Source organism: Hibiscus syriacus, unplaced genomic scaffold (genome assembly GCF_006381635.1).
Source record: "Hibiscus syriacus cultivar Baekdansim isolate YM2019G1 unplaced genomic scaffold, ASM638163v2 tig00113725_pilon, whole genome shotgun sequence".
Taxonomy (NCBI): Eukaryota; Viridiplantae; Streptophyta; class Magnoliopsida; order Malvales; family Malvaceae; genus Hibiscus; species Hibiscus syriacus.
The window spans coordinates 19,706,729-19,728,380 of NW_024063471.1; the positions used below are offsets into that span (position 1 = coordinate 19,706,729).

The 21,652-nt window shown below is 33.0% G+C and overlaps 1 non-coding gene across 1 annotated transcript; it reads right to left on the reverse strand.

Annotated features, from left to right (window-relative positions):
- Positions 1 to 2,378: 2,378 nt before the first annotated feature.
- LOC120187792 lies at positions 2,379 to 2,484 on the reverse strand. Its single transcript, XR_005522337.1, has one exon. It is a non-coding gene; the product is annotated as a small nucleolar RNA R71 (small nucleolar RNA).
- Positions 2,485 to 21,652: the final 19,168 nt, after the last annotated feature.

Here is a 21,652-nt window from a genome sequence, read left to right on the forward strand (position 1 = left end):
TCTCTTTCTATCAACTAAGAATAATAACATCGATGTTGTTCCAACTCCTTATGCGATGGAAACAAGTGAAATGGTGATGCTGATACAATTCCTTATGTGACAGAATCTAGCAAAAAGGTCGATGCTGCTCCAAATCCGTATGTGATAGAAACAGGCAAAATGTTGATGTTGATCCAATTCCTTATGTGATGGAATCAGGCGAAATGGTGATGCTGATCCAACTCATTATGTGATGGAATCGGGCGAAACAATGATATTGATCCAACTCCTTTATGTGATGGATGAACCAAGGTTGAACAAGTTTTTCTAATTATGAATTTTTTCTTCCTCGTCGGTTGAGTTCTTCTCATTACAAACTGTTAGGTGTGTAAAAGTACTAATTTATCTACCTTTTTACTCATAATTATTGTTAGATTCAAGTTAATTTATTTGCATTATTAATATTCCATGGATAATCACATAGTTTCCTTCATTGCCGAGTTGATATTATATTTTTATTTATTTTTGTGGAAAATATTATGATGGTGTGTATTATTTTGTGCAAGATAATGTTGACTAGATAAATCCACCTCATTAGAGATAATCATAGCACATGAAAATAATTCCTAAAAGTTTGGATTTCCAAGAAAAGTTTAAAGAATGAAAGAAGTCTTAATTGTAAGGGATTTAAGGATAAAAGTAAAAAAGATTTATTTATTTCATTAAAAGAGATTTATTTATTTTATTAAAAAAATATTTAATATCTCTTTTATTGGGATAAAAATTCTTCTTCTCCAAGAAAAGAGGACACATGCATCTCCTATAAAAGAGAGAAGAAAACACACAAGAAAGGGGGTGACTAGAGAGAGAAAAAGGAGCACGATCTTCTTCTTCTTTATTTTTTTCATGGGATTGATAAATCTTTATCTTGTAATCTTTTTGCACCCATCCATGAATTGAACTAATTTAGCTTGGGTTATTGGGATTTTATGGTTGTGATACTTTTGGATTTGTTTAAGTTCTTGATTGTCTTTTTAATTCAAAGTTTGTTCATTCTTCGTTATTTAATATACTTCGAGTGAATTGGGAGAGGATCTCGAGAGTTTATCCATTTATCTAATATCGGGAGAGTTAGATTCATGAAATGAATGAACATGATCTTTATTTGAATGAACGTTGGTGAATTTTAATCCATCTTAGGGATAAGATTTGGATTTTAACAGCTAAAAGGAACACAAGATCGATTGTTGTTCACTCATGGTTAATGTAGGGATGTATCACCAAGGCATACACAATTTACCGATCCTTTAAAGTTAGGAATAAAAAGAAGGCATTGAAGAACGCTCTGCCAAGCTTTGAAGAAAGGTACCCAGTTGCCTTGACAATTAGTTGTCACGACAATTACTTGCCTCGACAGCCTGTTGCCTTGGCAATCAACGACCCATACTTTTCAAATAGTTGTCACACCACTAATCATGATAACCCGACATGCTCTCTCACTTGATATTACTCTCACTTGATATTACTCTTCTTTTATTTATTTACTCATTTATTTTATTTATTCATACTTCTACAAGTACCGATTTATTTCTTTTTACAGTGCAAGAAAATATAATACATAGTTTCACCAATCCCTGTGGAGACGATATCTTTTCTATCTATAACTTGCGATGTTTACACTTTTACTATTTGTGAAGAACTCAAATCACGCAACTAGTTTTTGACATCGTTTTCGGGGATTGGAAATAGCGATTTTGATTTTTAATTTCTTGCACCTTAATTATTAGTATTATTTTTTATATTATTTTTCTTTTTCTTTTTCATTCTTTTCGGATTTTAGGAGCTTACAAATTGTGGTTTCGTATTTGTATATGACCAGGTCGAGACCTACATCGCAAGAATATCCATTTGAACCTAAAATCGAGTGAGCTTTTAATAGAAGAAGACGTGAGCAATGAACAACAATGGGAGACCAACTCATTGATCCAATTGGCAAACCTATTGCAATTGGCAACCAGATGGCAATAAGGAATAAACCCATTGGAAACTACTTAGAGGAAGATCTCAACAATCTTGATCCAAGAGTTGTCACACCTGAAATAGAAACTGCCTACTACGAATTAAAACCAATAATGTTCAATATGATCAACATAATTGGTTAATTTGGTGGATTGGCAACAGAAGATGCTAGAGAACATATCAAATCATTCCTAGAAATCTGTAACTCATTGAAGCAACAAAGAGTCCATAAGGATGTCCTAAGGCTGAGATTATTCCCTTATTCACTGAGGGACAGGGAAAATCGTGGTGGAATAGTTTCTCATCCAGATCTCTAGAATCTTGGGCAGATTTATGTCCTGATTTTCTTGCTAGATTTTGTTCTAAAACTATGAATAATAAATTTCGTAATGATATTACTTCTTTTCGATAGGAAGATGATGAATCCATGTGGGAAGCTTGGGAACGCTACAGGGAGCTTTTGCGTAGATGTCCCATGCATGGATTCCTGGTATAGACACAAGTGACGACGTTTTACAATTCGGTAAACACACCAACTAGGATGATGCTAGATGCCTTGACAAATGGCATACTCCTCAACAAATCACTGGAAGAAGTAATAGAGATCCTAGACCGTCTTGCCAAGAACAACCATCAGTTCCCAACTACTAGAGGAGGAGGAGTCCGACGTAACGCCATGATAAATGAGCTTGATTCAACGGACACTATCTCCGCATAGTTGGCTACCTTAACCAACTTGGTTAAGAATATGCAGCAACCTAGTAATCCAAAGACGATCAAAGTAGTCAATTCCTTTTGTAATTTACGTAACGGTAGTCATGGTTCTTTCGAGTGTCCACAGAACCCAAAATCTAGCTTCTACGTTGGAAACTACAATCGAAACAACAATATGATGTCATCACATACACGCCATCCTGTAGGGAACACCCTAATTTCTCATAGAGCAACCCGAACAATACCTTCAATCATAACAATCAAACATCGAGATTCCAGTAGAATATGCCAAGGCAACAGATAACGCAACAACAATCAACACCATCTAGTTCTTCAGAAAATACTCTCAAATCTTTTATGTTAAAAACTTAATCTTACATGGTTGAGAATAATATTTTCATGAAAAGAACTGACGCTTTCATTAACAGGACTGAGATGAGATTGCAGAACCAAGAGGAAACTTTGAAATCATTAGAGTCATAGGTTGGACAACTTGCCCAGAATTTGAACACAAGACCACTAGGCGGTTTACCCGATGATACTGAGGTTGAAAAAGTAGGCCACAAATAGTGCAAGGCAATCACCACTTGGAGTGGTTTTGAGTTACCTGAGACTCTTACACAACCCATTTGAAAAAATCGAAAAGCAGAACAAACTCGAGTTTAGAATGATCCGTCTAGCAGGAATACCTTAGTTGATGTTGATGAACCAACGATTGCACAGGCAAGTCCACACGCCTCGACAACTTCATATAGTATGTCAAGACCATATGCCGAATTCCAATCAAACAAGAAGGAAGAGGAGTTTAAATTTTCACCACCATTCCCTCAAAGGCTAAAAAGGCATAAACAAGAGTATCGGTTCAACAAATTCTTAGATATCTTGAAGCAAGTCTATATCAACTTGCCTTCGATTGAGGCAATTGATCAGATGTCAAATTATGACAAGTTCCTTAAGGACATTGTATCTAAGGAAAAAGGATGGGCGAGTTTGAAACAGTTGTTGTGATGGAGGGATGCATGGCCATGTTATTCAATCGAATGTCACCCAAATTGAAGGGTCCAGACAGTTTCACCATACCTTGTGCAATTGGTGACCACTATATCGGTAAAGCACTATGTGATCTTGGAGCAAGCATAAATCTTATGCCTAAATCAGTTTTTCCAAAAGTTGGGTATTGGGAAGGCATGACCTACGACAGTTATGCTACAACTCCCAGACAAATCATATGTGCATCCAGAGGGAAAATTGAAGACATACTGGTAAGAGTTGATAAATTTATTTTTCCCGCTGACTTTATTGTTATGTATTGTGAAACATATGAGTCCACACCTATTATCCTCAGGATACCATTCTTAGCAACAGGGAGAACCTTAATTGATGTCGAAAAGGAAGAACTCACTATGAGAGGGAATGACCAGTAAGTGAAACTACATATTTTTCCAACTTTAAAGCATGCTAACAATCCAGAAGAAGGTCAAGTCATTCACACCACTATCGAATTAAATTTTGAATTAGATAAAAATTGTCACGACAATTCTATTTCCAAACCAGAGGAAATTAAAGAACCGGACAATGGAGAGTAAGATGAAGAAAATTGGATAGCAAGTCAATTGGGAAAATATTTCAAACCAATAGACTACTGAAGTAAGGAAGGTAAACTAAAAGAATCTTCTATTGAGAAACCTCCCATGCTAGAATTGAAATCATTGCCAGGGCAATTAGAACTACATTTCAATTATTGGTTAAAACTTTTTCCTAGAAAACTAAAATCGAGATGTTATGGGCCGTTTGAGGTAGTGAAACCTTTCTCTCATAGTGTCGTAATAATCCAATCCACCATCGATGGTATGAGTTTAAAATCAATGGATAATGATTTAAACACTACATTGGTTCCCATGTTGAGTGCAACAAGGAAGTGATAACGCTCGGAGAAGTATGAATATGCTCTCTTTTAGTATTTTTATTGTTGATTTTTTCCTTTTATTTTATTTTTATTTTATTTTTATTTATTTAATTCATTTTCTCTTTTTGTTTTGCTTGAATTTTAGGATACAAGAACCCATGGTCACAAAAGAATGATTCACCCGAGCAATGTAATAAGGAACATAAGGATTCAGAGCCCACCAACCAGCAAATGTGTAACACCCATAACATTTTAGGAGTCACTCATTACCATAGTAATTCCGTCACTGGCTCATCGCAAGCCAATGTTTGTTCGATAACATAAGTACAAATTAAATTTGCAGTTACCTGGTGTCCTTAGCTTGCAACCTTCCTTGGAATTTTCCATTTAATCCTTAAGCTTCTCCTTAGCTTTAATAATATTTTATCTTGATTTCAAGCACTCAATATAAATGAACATCATTACCAAACATATGCAAATTCAAACCAAATGTTAGAATCTTACTAATATAGGCATATTTTGGAAAATAAATTCCTAACAAATGTTTCAATGCTTATTCAATATAATTTCCATGTCATAATATAAATGTTCACATCCTAACTTTAGTTTCAATACTCAAACATTAATTTAGAAAATAGTACATCAACAATTGAGCAATTACCCAACAATCCACAACTCATAATTATCTATCCGGTCCCCTAACTTTTCATAAAATTATAAAATGGTCCCCAAATTTTTCTAATACTTGTAATATACTTTCTACATCATTTCCAACCCATTCATAATTTTTTAAAAATTTTCCTTATCCATTTAAGTCAAGGCAAAATACTTCAAAGTTCCAAAACTAGGGTTTTCATGATTTTGCTCGATTTTGATTCGATTCAAGCATGAAGTCAACCTTAATCCAACCTTAAAAACCTCTAAAATCAAATCCATAATCAAATTTCATCGGAACACAAAGTTCCCTTAACTTTAGGGTTTGGCTGAAACTTAATAAAGCATTTCTAGGAGGATTGAACATGTTTTAATCATCAAACAATCTTGGAAATGTTCTACAACATCAATAACATCAAAATCCTTCATCAATTACATAAACCCTAATGTGAACATAAACCCTAGAATTTAGGATGTTTGAACACAAACCAAATTTGCAAGCAATAATGATACCAAATGATAGCGTTTTTCGAATAGAACAATTTTCTATTTCATGGCATGATCCAAAATCCAAAGGATATTGCTAAAAAATGAACAAGAAAGTTTCTCTCACCTCCAAGTAGAGTACACGACCATGGGAGCTGAAAATGGCTAAGTTTTCATGAAATTTCTAGTGAATTTCATATTACTTTACGTTGTATTAAGCTTAAATGAATAAAATATTCATTTAATAACAAATGTCCATTTTTCCATTAATGAAACTTGACATTTACAATAATATCAAACCACGTAAACCTTATCATCTTCCAAAGTCAAAGATGGACAAAATATTTTGACCTTTGCAACTTTGGCCATGCCATTTTCCAAAAATTTCAATCTTGTCATTTTTCATCCAACGATCCAAATTGAGCATGGAAATAAATTCTTAAACCAAAGCTTCATATTATTTTTCATCATTTTAAGATGTGAAAATATTATCTCTAAGCTTAATTTATCATCCTTCAAATTTTCACAAAATTTCTATTCGATCTGATTTACTGAAATTTTCTCAAACTTTAACACTTTCTAGTTTTAATGCAATTTCTAGATCAAAAATCTGATTTCAATAAAACCCCTTTATAAAAATTAAACTATCCATTTATGGAATAAAAATTATTTTTGGGAAAATTATCACTTAGGTCCCTAAACTTTTTCCAAAGTTTATACTTTGACCACTTAACTTTCAAAATTTATATTTTGGTCATTATACAAAATTTTGGGGTATTACAATTCTCCCCCTTAAGAAAATTTGTCCTTGAATTTTCAATACGTACCTAATGTAAATAGGCAAGGATGTTGTTTTTTCACTTTTTGATTTCTTAGTCGAACTTTATTAAGTACTAGTTCTTTTTCATAAGTCAAATCTGTTTGAATCTCTATTTCCTATGGGGTGATAATATGCAAATGATTTGATCGATACCTCTTGAGTATCGACACATGAAAAACATTATGAATCTTGTCCATTTCCGGAGGTACTTCTAGTTATAAGTCAATGATCCAACTTTCTTTCCTTTTATTTTCTCTTTTTATAATCTTATAAGGTCCAATAAATCTCGAACTCAACTTTCTTTTTGCGTCCGAACCATAATATATATTTTTTCCAAGGTGATTATTTAAGAAATACTTCTTTATCACCTTCTTGGTATTCAATCTCCTTTGTTTTCAAGCTTGCACAAGACTTTTGTCGATTAGTAACTATCTTGAGATTATATTAAATGATTTTTTCCAGTTACAAGGTCTATCGTAACTCGTTCCTATTCCCCACTAAGGGATAGAAATCAGTTACAATAATTAAGAAGTCACTTGATGCTTTTCTTTAACTCACTGACTTGTTAGCCATTTAGAAACAAGCTCGATGATAGCTCTTTTCATACCTGCTTCTAAACTTTTTCCTCGATAATATAAACATTCATCAGACTTAACCTTAAAGTCTTTAATTTCCCCTTTTTTTTTGCTTGTTCTATCTTTGACAAGCACGGAAATTTTAATCTTTTCTCTAAAGATCCTTTATTCGATCTAGCAACATATGCTTTAAATTTAATTCTACAATGAAAACACCATATTTCTTTTAAAAATCATGTATTCAAAACTCTCAGAATAGAAATGTCTTTTGGCTTTATCGTATCAACCACCACATTAACTTTCCTATTTGTAATTGATAAGCACGTCATCATTCTTTAAGGAATTCAATCAATTTCCTTTATTTTCACTCATTCGAGTCAATACATACTTTTGACTTTTGAGATCCGTATAGATATAATGTCACTCACCTTGTAGATAGTGGTTTTATATCAACAAAGTAAACACAACTATTGCCAACTCGAGATTGTGAGTTAGATAATTTCTTTCATGGTTCTCTAGTTGCTTTGAAGCATAAACTAAAACTTTTCCTCTTGTACGGACACACAACCCAAACTATTATGATACGCTTTACTATAATTCATATAATATTTTCCAGATTCTATTTATACTGACCTTGGAGCTTATGCCAATATTCTTTTTAACATCTCCAAGTTTTCCTTGGCACTTAACAGTCCAAATGAATAACATGTCTTTCCTTAATAGCTTGGTCATAGGGAATATAATCATTGAAACGTTCTTTATGAACCTTCGATAGTAACCAAAAAATCCCAATAAACTTTGAAATTCGAAAACATTCTTTTGAATTTATCCTTCGACTATATCTTTTGCTTCATTGATATATATTCTTATCCCCTTAGCTGAGTCCACATCACCAAGGAATAAAATCATAGACAACCAACATTACACTTGGTCAACTTAGCATGCAATTTTTCTCCTGAATAGTTGGAAGAGCTATACAAAAACAAACATCGTGTTCTTCTTTGGTCTTACAATATATCACAAAACATCAATGTACCCTACCACCAATTAATCCAAGTATAACTAAAATACTCTGTTTATCCAATCTATAAGTGTAGCATGAACATTTGTTAAACGAAACGACATTATCACAACTCGTAGTGTTCATATCAAATTCTGAAAGCTGTCTTAGGAAGATCTCCTTCCTCATATTTAACTAATAACATCCCGATAGGAGATCCATCTTGAGAGACACCAATACACCTTTTTAACTAATCAAAAGATTATTAATCCTCGGAAGAGGATACCTGTTCTTCTTTTTTACCTTATTTAATGGAGATAATCCATGCATAATTGCATAGACTTGTCTTTTTTTATAATAACACTGGTGCATCCCAGATAGCTTAGTCTTATAAATCCCCGGTCTTAACAATTTTACTACCTATGCCTTTAATTTTCTGAGCTCATTCGGAGCCATTCGATACGACTATAAAAATAAATGCAATACCTGATAACATCTCTATTTTAATTTCTACATCTCAATCTAGAAGTAATCCATGTAATTTCTGCAGCTACACAATTGGATACCCTCAAACTATTGGAATATCTTCCAACTTAACTAAGAATATTTGAGTATCCACCTCCTTTACTAAGAAGGTTTAACAACCTTATATCAATAACTTCATAATAGTTACTGCCAAAATCCCAGTAGGGAACATGTTTACTCTCTTTCCCTACCACTAATATCTCGAAACTTTTCGAATTCTTTAAAATTCAATCGCTCTAAGCGGTAATTCATTGCAACTGGTAGGGGTAATCAATCCATTCCAAAAATTTCATTCGAAAGGTAGTTCTATCAAGTCTATTATAAATCAACACGTTGAATCCTTACCAGGCAATTACTGTCTACAAATACGATTCACCTTCGCACTCTAGCCAAAAAGGTTAATCAAACACATATCACTTATGATCAATTATAGCATAATGTTTCATTCTTTCATCAATACTCTACTTATGCATAAACAAGGGTTTTCCTTAATCCAACATTGGCACTTCCTATGGCGCCAATACATCAGCTTATTAGACTAAACAATAGAATTATGGCTAACAAAACTACTATCACTATTAGCTTATTTTTAAACCTTCTGCTCGATCACGTTCTTCAAACCCTCGAATACATATATATTTTCCATACACTATATTTTTTTACCTTTATAAGTAAGGAGTGACATCAATCGAACCTTATAATCACCAATCAGTAACAATGACATCTAGTGGCATATATACACTTTTTAACTCAAAACAAGCTCGGTTAGTCCTAGAATCTGCTAAACATATAGTTTTGATACCAATAAATGTAACACCCATAACATTTTAGGAGTCACTCCTTACCATATTAACTCCGTCACTGGCTCATCGCAAGCCAATGTTTGTTCGGTAACATAAGTACAAATTAAATTTGCACTCACATGGTGTCCTTAGCTTGCAACCTTCCTTGGAATTTCCCATTTTATCCTTAGGATTCTCCTTAGCTTTAATAATATTTGATCTTGATTTCAAGATCTCAATCTAAAAGAACATCATTACCAAAAATATATAAATTCAAACCAAATGTTAGAATCTTACTAACATAGGCATATTTTGGAAAATAAATTCCTAACAAAATTTTCGATGCTTATTCAATATAATTTCCATGTCACAATATAAATGTTGACCTTAACACTTCCAATTGACTATTCAAATTCCATTTAATCCAAGTTCACATAACATTTTCACTTAAGCTCCCAACCTTTTCATATTTGTGATTTAAACCTCAATTTTTATAAGCTTTCCAAAACAATCCAATTTCATATCCTAACTTCAATTTCAACACTCAAACATTAATTTACAGCATAGTACATCAACTATTGAACAATTAAACAAAAATCCACAACTTTTTCATAATTGTCGATTCGATTCCCCAACTTTTCATAAAATTACAGAATGGTCCCCAAAATATTTTAACGATGTAAAATACTTCCTACATTATTTACAGCCTTATATAATTTTTTCCAAAATTTTCCTCATCCATTTAAGCCAAGGCTAAATACTTCAAAGTTCCAAAACTAGGGTTTTCATGATTTTACTAGATTTTGATTCTATTCGACCATGAAGTCAACATGAATCCAATCTCATAAAATCTATACAATCAAATCCCTAATAAAATTTCATCAAAACACAAAGTTCCCCTAACTTTAAGGTTTAACTGAAACTTAAAGAAGCATTTCTAGGAGGACTAAACATGTTTTAATCATCAAACAAGCTTGGAAATGATTCTACAACCTCAATAACATCAAAATCCTTCTTCAATTCCATAAACTCTAATTTGAACATAAACCGTAGAATTTGGGATCTTTGAACACAAACTAAATTAGCAAGCAATAATGGTTCCAAATGATAGTGTTTTTCGAATAAAATAATTTTCTATTTCACGACATGATCCAAAATCCAAAGGAAATTACTAAAACATGAAAAAGAAAGTTTCTCTAACCTCCAATTAGAGTACACGACCATGAGAGCTGAAAATGGCTAAGTTTTCATGAAATTTCTAGTGAATTTCATGGTAATTTACCTTATATTAAGGTTAAATGAATAAAATATTCATTTATTGATAAATGTCCATTTTGCCATTAATGAAACTTGATATTTACAATAATATCATGCCACTTAAACCTTATCATCTTCCAAGGTCAAAGATGGACAAAATAATTTTCCCTTTACAACTTTACCCATACCATTTTCCAAAAATTTCAATCTTGCAATTTTCATATAACGGTCCAAATTGAACATGGAAATAAATTCTCAAATCCAAAGCTCCATATTATTTGACATCATTTTAAGATGTGGAAATAATATTTATAAGCTTAATTTATCATCCTTAAAATTTTTCCAAAATTTATATTTGATCTGATTTACCGAATTTTTCTCAAACTTTAACACTTTTTAGTTTTGAACACAATTTCCAGATCAAGAATCTGATTTCAACAAAACCCCACTGTCAAGATTAAACTATCTATTTCTGGAATAAAAATTATTTTTTGGGAAAATTACCACTTATGTCCCTAAACTTTTCCAAAGTTTATACTTTGGTTACTTAACTTTCAAAATTTATATTTTGGAAACTAACCAAAATTTTGGGGTATTACAAAATGAGATCAAACACACGGATCGAAGGAAAATCATCATTTAAGGTGACGACCTTTCTGACTAACCCATTTGTTTTACATGTATTGAGGGCAATGTTCCTCTCGAGTTTGGGTGTTGTTTTCTAATCGGTCATATTCATTTAGTCATCAATTCTAGTTGTATACAGTTGCATATATTACTTTACATGACTTCTACTAGATTAAACTGCTTAGACTTATTGGATATCCAATGATGAAATTTACCACTGCACTCAATTGTTAGATCCTTTAATTTTAGGATTTGTATGGACAATATTTAGGATTTTAATATGATGCTACATATTTTAACATAAGTATGACTTGTTGATTAAACGAGACTTAGTGAACTTAGGTTGCTTAAAAATTGGGTAAAACAATCTTGCTAGAGGTGCCCGAAACCAACTCTAGTTGTTACATATTCAAGAATTGCTAGAGGTGCCCGAAATTAGCTTTAGTCGACTAAATTAGGTTGCTTTGCTAGAGGTTCCCGAAATTGGCTCTAGTAAAAGAGTAAATACCCCTGTAAATAATTTGATAAAACATATTGTTAACAAGGAATCTCTTAGTTGACTTGTACACAACTACACACACACATTATCATAAACATCGTAGTTTGATTCTAAGTAAATTTTGTGCTATCCAAAAAATCAAAAGGTCATCATACTTTGTGTCATGGTTCTGAGGATTGAATTCAATAATGAAGTATGTTTTTGACGATTGAGGCCTTGGTAGGTAATTGTTAGTTTTTTTATTACTTAAGGACAATCAATAGTTCGAGTTTGTGGGGGGTTCTTTTCTAACATGTCGTATTCATTTAGTCATCAATTCTAGTTATATACAACTACGTATATTACTTTCCATGACTTCTACTAGATTAAACTACTTAGACTTATTGGATATCCAATGATGAATTTTTCCACTGCACTCAATTGATATAAACTTTAATTTTAGGATTTGTATGGACAATATTTAGGATTTTACTATAATGCTAAATATTTTAACACGATTGTGACTTGTTGATTAATGGGGACTTAGTGAAATTAAGTTGCTTAAAAATTGGGTAAAAAATAATCTTGCTAGAGGTGTCTGAAATGACTCTAGTTGTTACATATTCAAGATTTGCTATAGGTGCCGAAACCAGCTCTAGTTGTTACGTATTCAAGAATTGCTAGAGGTGTTCAAAACTGGCTCTAGTCAATTAAATTTTCTTGCTCTGCTAGATGTGCCCAGAATCATCTCTAGTAAAAGAGTAAATAACTTGGTAAATAATTTGATAAAACATATTGTTCTCAAGGAATCTCATTAGTTGACATGTACATAACTACACACACACATTATCACAAGCATCGTAGTTTGATTCTGAGTAAATTTTGTGCTATCCGAAAAATCAAAAGGTCATCATACTTTGTGCCATGGTTTTGAGGATTAAATTCAAGAATGAAGCATGTTTTTGATGATTGAGTATTTGTTAGTTTTGCATTGATTGAGGACAAGCAATAGTTCGAGTTTGAGGGTATTTTATGTGTGTAAAAGTACTAATTTATCTACCTTTTTACTCATAATTATTGTTAGATTCAAGTTAAATTTATTTTCATTATTAATATTTAATGCATAATTACATATTTTCATTCACTACAAAGTTGATATTATATTTTTATTTCTTTTTTTTGGAAATGATGTTGATGGTGTGCATTATTTTGTGCAATATAATGTTGACTGAATAAATTCACCTCATTAGAGATAATCATGGCACAAGGAGATAATTCCTAAAGGTTTGGATTTCCAAGAAGAGTTTAAAGAAGCAAATAAGTCTTAATTGTAAGGGATTTAAGGATAAAAATAAAAGAGATTTATTTCTTTCATTAAAAGAGATTTATTTCTTTTATTAAAAGAGATTTATTATCTCTTTAATTAAAAGAGATTTCTTTTATCTTTAATAAAAGATGACACACACATCTTCTATAAAAGATAGAAGAAAACACACAAAAGAGGGGGTGGCTGGAGAAAGAAAAGGGTGCAAGATTTTCTTCTTTATTTCTTTTTTCATGGGATTGTGAAATCTTTATCTTGTAATCTTTTTGCACCCATCCATGAACTGAACTAATTTGGCTTGGGTTATTGGGATTTTGTGGTTGTGAGACTTTTGGATTTGTTTAAGTTCTTGATTGTATTTTTAATTCAAAGTTTGTTCATTCTTGGTTCTTTAATTTACTTTGAGTGAATTGGGAGAGATCTCAAGAGTTTATCCATTTATTTATATAGGGATAGTTAGATTCATGAAACGAATGAACATGATCTTTATTTGAATGGATGTTAATGAATGTTAATCCATCTTAGGGATAAGATTTGGATTTCAACGGTTAAAAGTAGCACAAGATCAATTGTTGTTCACCCATGGTTAGCGCAGGGATGTATCACCAAGGCATGCACAATTGACTAGTCCTTTGAAGTTAGAAATAACAATAAGGCATTGAAGAACGCTCTCCCTAGCTTTGAAGGAAGGTACCCAATTGCCTTGACAATTAGTTGTCATGACAACTAATTGCCTCAACAGCTTGTTGCCTCGGCAATCAACGACTCAAACTTTTCAAAAAGTTGTAACACCACTAATCATGATAACCCAACCTGCTCTCTCACTTGATATTACTCTACTTTTATTTACTTGCTCATTTATTTTATTTATTCACACTCCTACAAGTACCAATTTATTTCTTTTTATATTATAATAAGTTAGAATATAGAGTTTCACTAATCCCGGTGGAGACGATATCTTTTCTATACTATAACATGTGATGTCTACACTTGGAATATTTGTGAAGCACTCAAATCACACAAAATGTTTTTTTCGTTGTTGCCAGGGATTAGCAATAACGACTTTGTTTTTTAATTCCTTGCACCTTAATTATTAGTATTATTTTTCTTTTTCTTTTTTTTGGATTCCAAGAGCTTATAAATTGTGGTTTTGCATATGTATATGACCAGGTTGAGACCTACATCACTATAATATTCATTTGAACCCGAAATTGAGTGAGCTTATTATATAAGAAGACATGAGCAACAAGAAACAATGAGAGACCAACTCATTGATCCAATTGGCAACTCTGTTGTAATTGGAAACCAGATGGCCGTAAGGAACAGACCCATTCGAGACTACTTAGAGAAAGATCTCAACGAACTCAATCCAAGAGTTGTCCCACTTGAAATATAAGACGCCTACTTCGAATTAAAACCAATAATGTTCAATATGATCAACATAATTGGTCAATTTTGCATAAACAATAGAAGATGCCAGACAACATATCAAATCATTCCTAGAAATCTACAACTCATTCAAGCAACAAAGAGTCCATGAGGTTGCCCTAAGGCTGAGACTATTCCCCTATTCACTGAGGGATAGGGAAAAATCGTGGTGGAATTGTATCCCATCCATATCTCTAGAATCTTGGGCGGATTTATGTTGTGATTTTCTTTCTAGATTTAGTTCTACAACCATGACTAATAAATTGCATAATGATTTTACTTCTTTTCGATAGGTAGATGATGAATCCATGTGCAAATCTTGGGAACAGTACAAGCAGCTTTTGCGTAGATGTCTTATGCATGGATTCCCGATATGGAGACAAGTGATGATGTTTTACAATTCAGTAAACACACCAGCTAGGATGATGCTAGATGACTCAACAAATGGCATACTCATCGACAAATCACTGGAAGAAGCAATAGAGATCATGAATTGTCTTGCCAAGAACGACCATCAGTTCCCAACTACTAGAAGATGTGGAGTCCGATGTAACGCCATGATAAATGAGCTTGATTCAACATACACTATCTCTACATAGTTGGCTACCGTAACCAACTTGGTTAAGAATATGCATCAACTAGCAATTAACAGGAAATCAAGGTTGTAAATTCTTTTTGTGAGTTATGTAATGGTAGTCATGGTTCTTTCGATTGTCCTCAGAACCCAGATCTAGCTTCTACGTTGGAAACTACAATCGGAACAACAATGTGATGTTAATCATACAAACACTAGCCTGAATGGGAGACTCTAATTTCTCATGGAGTAACCCAAATAATGCCCTCAATGAGAACAATCAAACATCAAAATTCCAACAGATTATGCCAAGACAACAGATGCCGCAATAATAATCAACACCGTCTAGTTCTTTGGAAAATACTCTCAAATCTTTTATGTTAAAAATTGAATCATACATGGTTGAAAATAGTATTTTTCATGAAAAAGTATTGACGTTTTCATTAACAGGACTGAGATTTGACTGTAGGAGCAAGAGGCAGTTTTGAAATCCTTGGAGACACAGGTTGCTAAACTTCTGGTACTCAGGCAAGAACAACCACGTTTCCAAGCACCCTAACTCTTTACAAAACCAAAGTTCACGATCCCGTCTTTCAGAGGAGACAACGATCCGGTTAGGTATATCGATTGGGAAACGTTGATCTCATATTCGCATACCATGACTGTCCCCAAGCTAATTAAGTTCCCCTTATCACCATGTAATTCGAAGAATATGCTCGAACTTGGTGGATGCAAACAAGGAAAAATATCCAGAACTTCCAGATTCCAACAATCACCTCTTGGACCGGCCTCAAACAAACCATGAGGAAGCAATTCCTACTGACACATTATACACGAGAAGTTAAACTACGACTATACTGACTTCGATAAGGTAGAAGTTCAATTGAAGACTACTACAAGGAGATGTAGTCTTTACTAAATAGGGCTAACATAACCGAAAAAGAAGAGGTCACCGTGTCAAGATTCATCTTCGGCTTGAACTCAAACATCACTGATCTTCTTGACCTCGATGGGTACGAAAACCTTAAAGATACACTAAAGAAAACAATGACAATCAAATCACAAATCTAAAGGATATTCCAATTCAGAGAACATTACCAAGGTAGTTCATCCTCTTACCAAGTTAATCCTTCAAATATTTCCTCATATTCTATTACATATTCTCTGAAAAAGCCAAGTGATGAAAAACCTGACAAGGAGAAAGAACGACCAGTAAATAATGACACACTTCTAGCCCCTAAAGATCAAATGATAATTTGTGAGGAGGTAGGGAAAGCAAAAAAAGAAAAAGCTAAGAAAGAGGTAAAAGCAAAAGAGGTCACTAGTTACAAAAGCCAAAAGAATAATAACCCATGGGAGGTGAGTGAACCTAATTGTGAGAAGAAAAGAGTGACTCAAAATCTATGTGTGAGCACAAAAGAATTGAGAGAGAACCTTATTTACAAAGAACCTTCTTTACAAATAGCCTTTTCATCCTTGTTCGCTTTAGGGAATCAATTGTTTCAATTTCTAACATTAACAAGGATTTGCCTAGTGTGTTTTCATCTTTGTTACAAGGTTTTTGAGAAGTTTTAGGTGATCCACCTAACGAATTACCATTAAAAAGAAGAAAACAACACCAAACCAATCTAATTCAAGGTTCTATCATACCTCGTCAAACATACAATATCGAAGAAACCAAATAGTTAGATTTTTTACAAAAAGACTACATCCAGGAAAGCCTTAGTCGTGATGTCATCTTAATGATGAAACATGATTTAAAAAACTCCACAAGCTTTATAGTTCGTTCACATGGAATCCATGTAAATGATGAGAAAGTAAAAGAAACATGAGACTGGCCCACACCATCTTCAATCGCCAAGAGTTTTCGAATAGTGCTAGGTGACCCTCTTGACGGGTTACTATCTGAAAGTCCTAATCACTATACCATATCAATAAAGAGTCACAATTTACGAGAGACCAAAGGTAAGTATTTTATTACTCATTTTAATGTTATTGTAATGTACTTCTTCTCCTTTTTACAAGATAAGGCTCGTGAAGTTGTCATCCATACTAAACACAACTCCTTTAAGTGCGTAAAAGATCGAGGTAAGCAAAACACAGTAGACGATGTACTACCACGAAGGTATACTCTTACCTATCAAACACATACTACTATTCTGAGAATTGAACATATCAAAGATATATATCACAATAACTCAGATATTTCTGATATTTCTACCCATACTTTTAAAAGTGCTTTTAATGAGTTTTATCTTGTATATGAGTTTCCTTGCCAACTAAACATGTTTTACAGTCCACAAATCTCCTCTCGAGAATTATTATTTCATGAACCACACTTAGGAGACTTAAGAGATACTTTAACAGACCAGTTGACATGATTTTTAAGCACTCATTCTCGCCACACACGAATAAAACCATGAAACACTTATATGAAGCAATCATAAAGAAAGCCAACAGTGGTCGGTGCCATGTTGAATTTCAACCTAAACATCAGATTACAAGACTTTTATGCAAAAGAGGATTTCAAGACTATAAGAAATCAGTCCCTTCAAAGCATAAACCTCAACTAAAACGCATAAAGACACATCACTTTGATCCTGGTAAATGTTTCACAAGTTTTCCTTTCAACACATCTAATTCTCTTTCTTTTGGATTTTCATATTCGAAGACGAATCCTTTTGAGGAGTAGGGGAATGATACATGCAAAAGAGTCCATAATACATTCTTCTTTGGAATAATGTTTATACTCGAACCTATTAGAAGAACAAAGTCTCAAAGATTCAAAGCATATCTATTTGGTAAGCATAATGTGAATGAATTATTAAACGATTCTAATGATGCTTTTAATGTTTCAGATTCAAGGTTGAATCTTTTTGAAGAAAGGGAGGATGATACATGCATCATAAGTCTCACATCAAAGAAAGAACTAATAACTCTTCCAAATGATCCACTCGTCCAAGCCTTGGAAAAGTAGACCATAACAGAAGTATAATTGCGACGACTTTTTGAATGGGATCCTGATCTTATTTGGTCGACATGTCTTCTAGAGATACAACCATATATCTCTTATCTTTCGAACGGTTCTTGAATCACATCAATCCAATATTTGGAACTCAAGATATGATCCTTTTACTTAAGATAACACATGCAAAAATTCCTATACGATATTAAACGTGATTTTTATAAATATTACGAATTTTCAATATTTATATTGATTATTTCTAATACAATTTAATATAGGATGATGCATTATCTTTTTGGATTAGATTTATTATTTTATTAGGAATTAAGGATGAGTTAAAAACATTATTTTTAGTTATTATTATTTTATTAGGAATTAGACTTAAGACATGTTTAGTTTGTTATTATTTTATTCATTAGTTATTATTTTATTCATTAGTTAATTAGGACCTTTAGAACTCAACCCCTATATAAAGGAGGCTTCATTCAACTTTGTAAATCAGATTTCTTTGATTAATAATACAACGAGAGTTTGTTTTTGCAAGTGCTGATTGTCTTGTGCCTTCGAAGCTTCTTCTCCTGAAGTTCTTTCAAGTTCTTGTGAGGGAGATTAATCTTCACACTCCAATTTACTTTTTTTTATCTCGACTAGAAGGGTTGGTTAGAGCCATATTATCGTGTTTGCCTTTTTATTGCGACTAGGAGGGCTCGATATGACACTTATCCATCTATTTTCCATAAATCCATCCTCGCCATTATCATCTTTACCGTTCACCTTCATAAGGGAGATCTTTTGATTTCTTGGTTATCATACTTTATTTTTAATTTCTTTATTTTTTGTTTATCTTGTTCTAATATTGTTTCTTACCTTGTTTCCAGCACTTAAAAGAAACTCTAAAATACCCTAGTTACTGCCACCATCTTCCCCTATTCATTCCCTTTGTTCTTTATCGAGTCTAGAGCTTTCTAGGTTTTATTCTTCAACAAGAGAAACGTTCATTAATCAGCCACTGCTTCCCTATCAAGGAAGCTTTGAAATCCTTGGAGACACAAGTTGCACAACTTGCCCAGAATTTGAACACAAGACCACTAGACAGTTTACCCAACAATATGAGATTGAAAAAAGGATTAGGCCATAAACAGTACAATACAATCACTACTCATAGTGGTTTTGAGTTACCTGAGACCCTTACACAACCCACTAGGAAAAATTAACAAGCAGAACAAACTTAAGCTCAGAATGATCCTTCCAGCAGGATTGCCTCAGTTGACATTGATAAACCAAATATTACCCAGGAAAGTCCACACACCTCGACAAATTCAGATAGTATAGTAGGACCATATGCCAAATTTCAATCGAACAAGAAGGATGAGGAGTTTAAAATTCCACCACCATTCCTTCAAAGGCTAAAAAGGTAGAAACAAGAGTATCAATTCAAGAATCTAAAAACATCCTAAACACAAAGAAAGATGGAAAAATACATTCAAACAAAACAATACAAATGCAACAAAACATCATGAAGGGTGAGCAACGAATTCACATGTTAATGCTAAGATGTTCATGATTGTCCATCCGATATTGACGCACTTGATTCGATTGAATGCTACATCTTATGCTTCGATGCCTCATTTGATCTTGCCATCTATTGTTCAACCAAATCTTGAGTTAATACTCTATATTCAATAAGCATCTCTATCTCTTTCATGAATGACCCACAACTCCTAGTGGAATGCCAAGGTGCCCCTAAATAGAAATCACATGTTCTATCTTGATCATTATTATGAGTAGAAGGGTTTGATGCCATTTTTATTAGCTTTAAAGTGATGTATTGTCCTTTAATAAAATGAGGGAACAACTCAAATATGGGTGTTTGGAACACCTATAGAACCTTTCTTAGTATAGGGACCTTCTTTGATCGATTTGAACGACTAGTTGGCTCCTTATTTTTACAACTATGAGGATTCTAGAAATAACATTCATTCACCTTGTCTTTCTTTCCTATTCCTTGCTTGAATGGATCTTTAGAAGCAACCTTCAGGCTTCATTTGCTAATAACATATTCTATTTGCTCTCCACTTTTCACAAGATCTTCGAATTCATTTATTGAAATTTCAAGTATTAACTCAAATAAAGGATCCGAGAGGGTGTTACGAAACATGTATAACATTTCCTCTTCCAGCATAAGAGGTTGAACTTGAGCTACCATGCCTCTCCATCTCAGTGCGTATTCTTTAAAGCTTTTAGTAGCTTTCATTTTCATTTTCTGGAGATCTTGATGATTTGGAACTAGGTCCTTGACATATTTATATTGTTCAAGAAAAGTACATGTCAAATCGACTTATGACCTGATTTGTTTATTGCTTAATCGATTATACTATACTACAGCAGGTCTAGTGAGATTGTAATGAATCAACAAATTATTATAATTTAAATATACTTTTATCTTCCTGCATAACATCCTTAAATGGTTCAAAAGATAACTGGTACCATCATTTTTTCAAAATTAGGCGCTTTAAACTCTTATGAGATGACCAAGTCAGGAAATAAGCTAAGTTATATTTCTTCTAGCTTCTTGTGCGATGCGTCAACACCTTTCATTTTTTTGACCATTTCCTCTAATCACTTAATTATTTTTCTGAATTATACATGATTAGTGAGACCCTTTCCTTCATTCAAATAAGGCCCCAGGGTAGGTTGTTAACCTTGTAATACTCATCTGATAATACTAATGTCCCTCAACATGTGTTTTTATATGTCAATAAACCTTGTAGCCAACAATTGGTTCATTTGATTCAATACTTCTTGTTCAGAACTTAATGATTGATTTCAGACATTCTGTTACAATACGATCAACTGATCTTGCAACTGATCCCGTAAATCGCCTTGGGAATGCTCTATTGATGTCAACCTTTTATCCATGATTGGACGAACTTGGTGTTACTGTCACATAACCCATAATGAATTATTTTCATGAATGCAATGTATGTATACAAAAGGTGTCACTTCAGAGTGATAATCTTAAACAATTTTCATTGAACATAAATGTTTCAGTGCATCAAATAACTAAACTTTATAAATAATGAATAGTTTTAACTCCTGGCTTCTCTATCTCTTTCATGAACCAAGTTAACTTCCAAGCATGATATGGTGCTAAGCTGTCAATCTGCTTCAAATCACTTGTAAAACTAGCTAAGTCGACCAACTTATGAGCTATTGATCATATTAATCATTTTTCCTTGTAAGAGATTTGATGTAATTATGAAGTTCTTGTGCAATATTTCTATAATCATGTACCAACTATGTCAATGTCTTATATTTGGCCCTACTAGCCTCTAGTTCAGTATCTTTCTTGCGTTTATGTTTTTGAAATGAAGCTTCTGAGTCGGCAATGAATGTGATCAATATCTCATTCATTGTTCAAAATTGTCAAATCATTTAAGGTTGTGTTTCGTTTACTTTTTACAATTTGTAAATCGTGGGAGGACTTTCTAGCTAGACCTTTATGCACTTAGCAATTTTGTTTCCATTGTTCAACATCA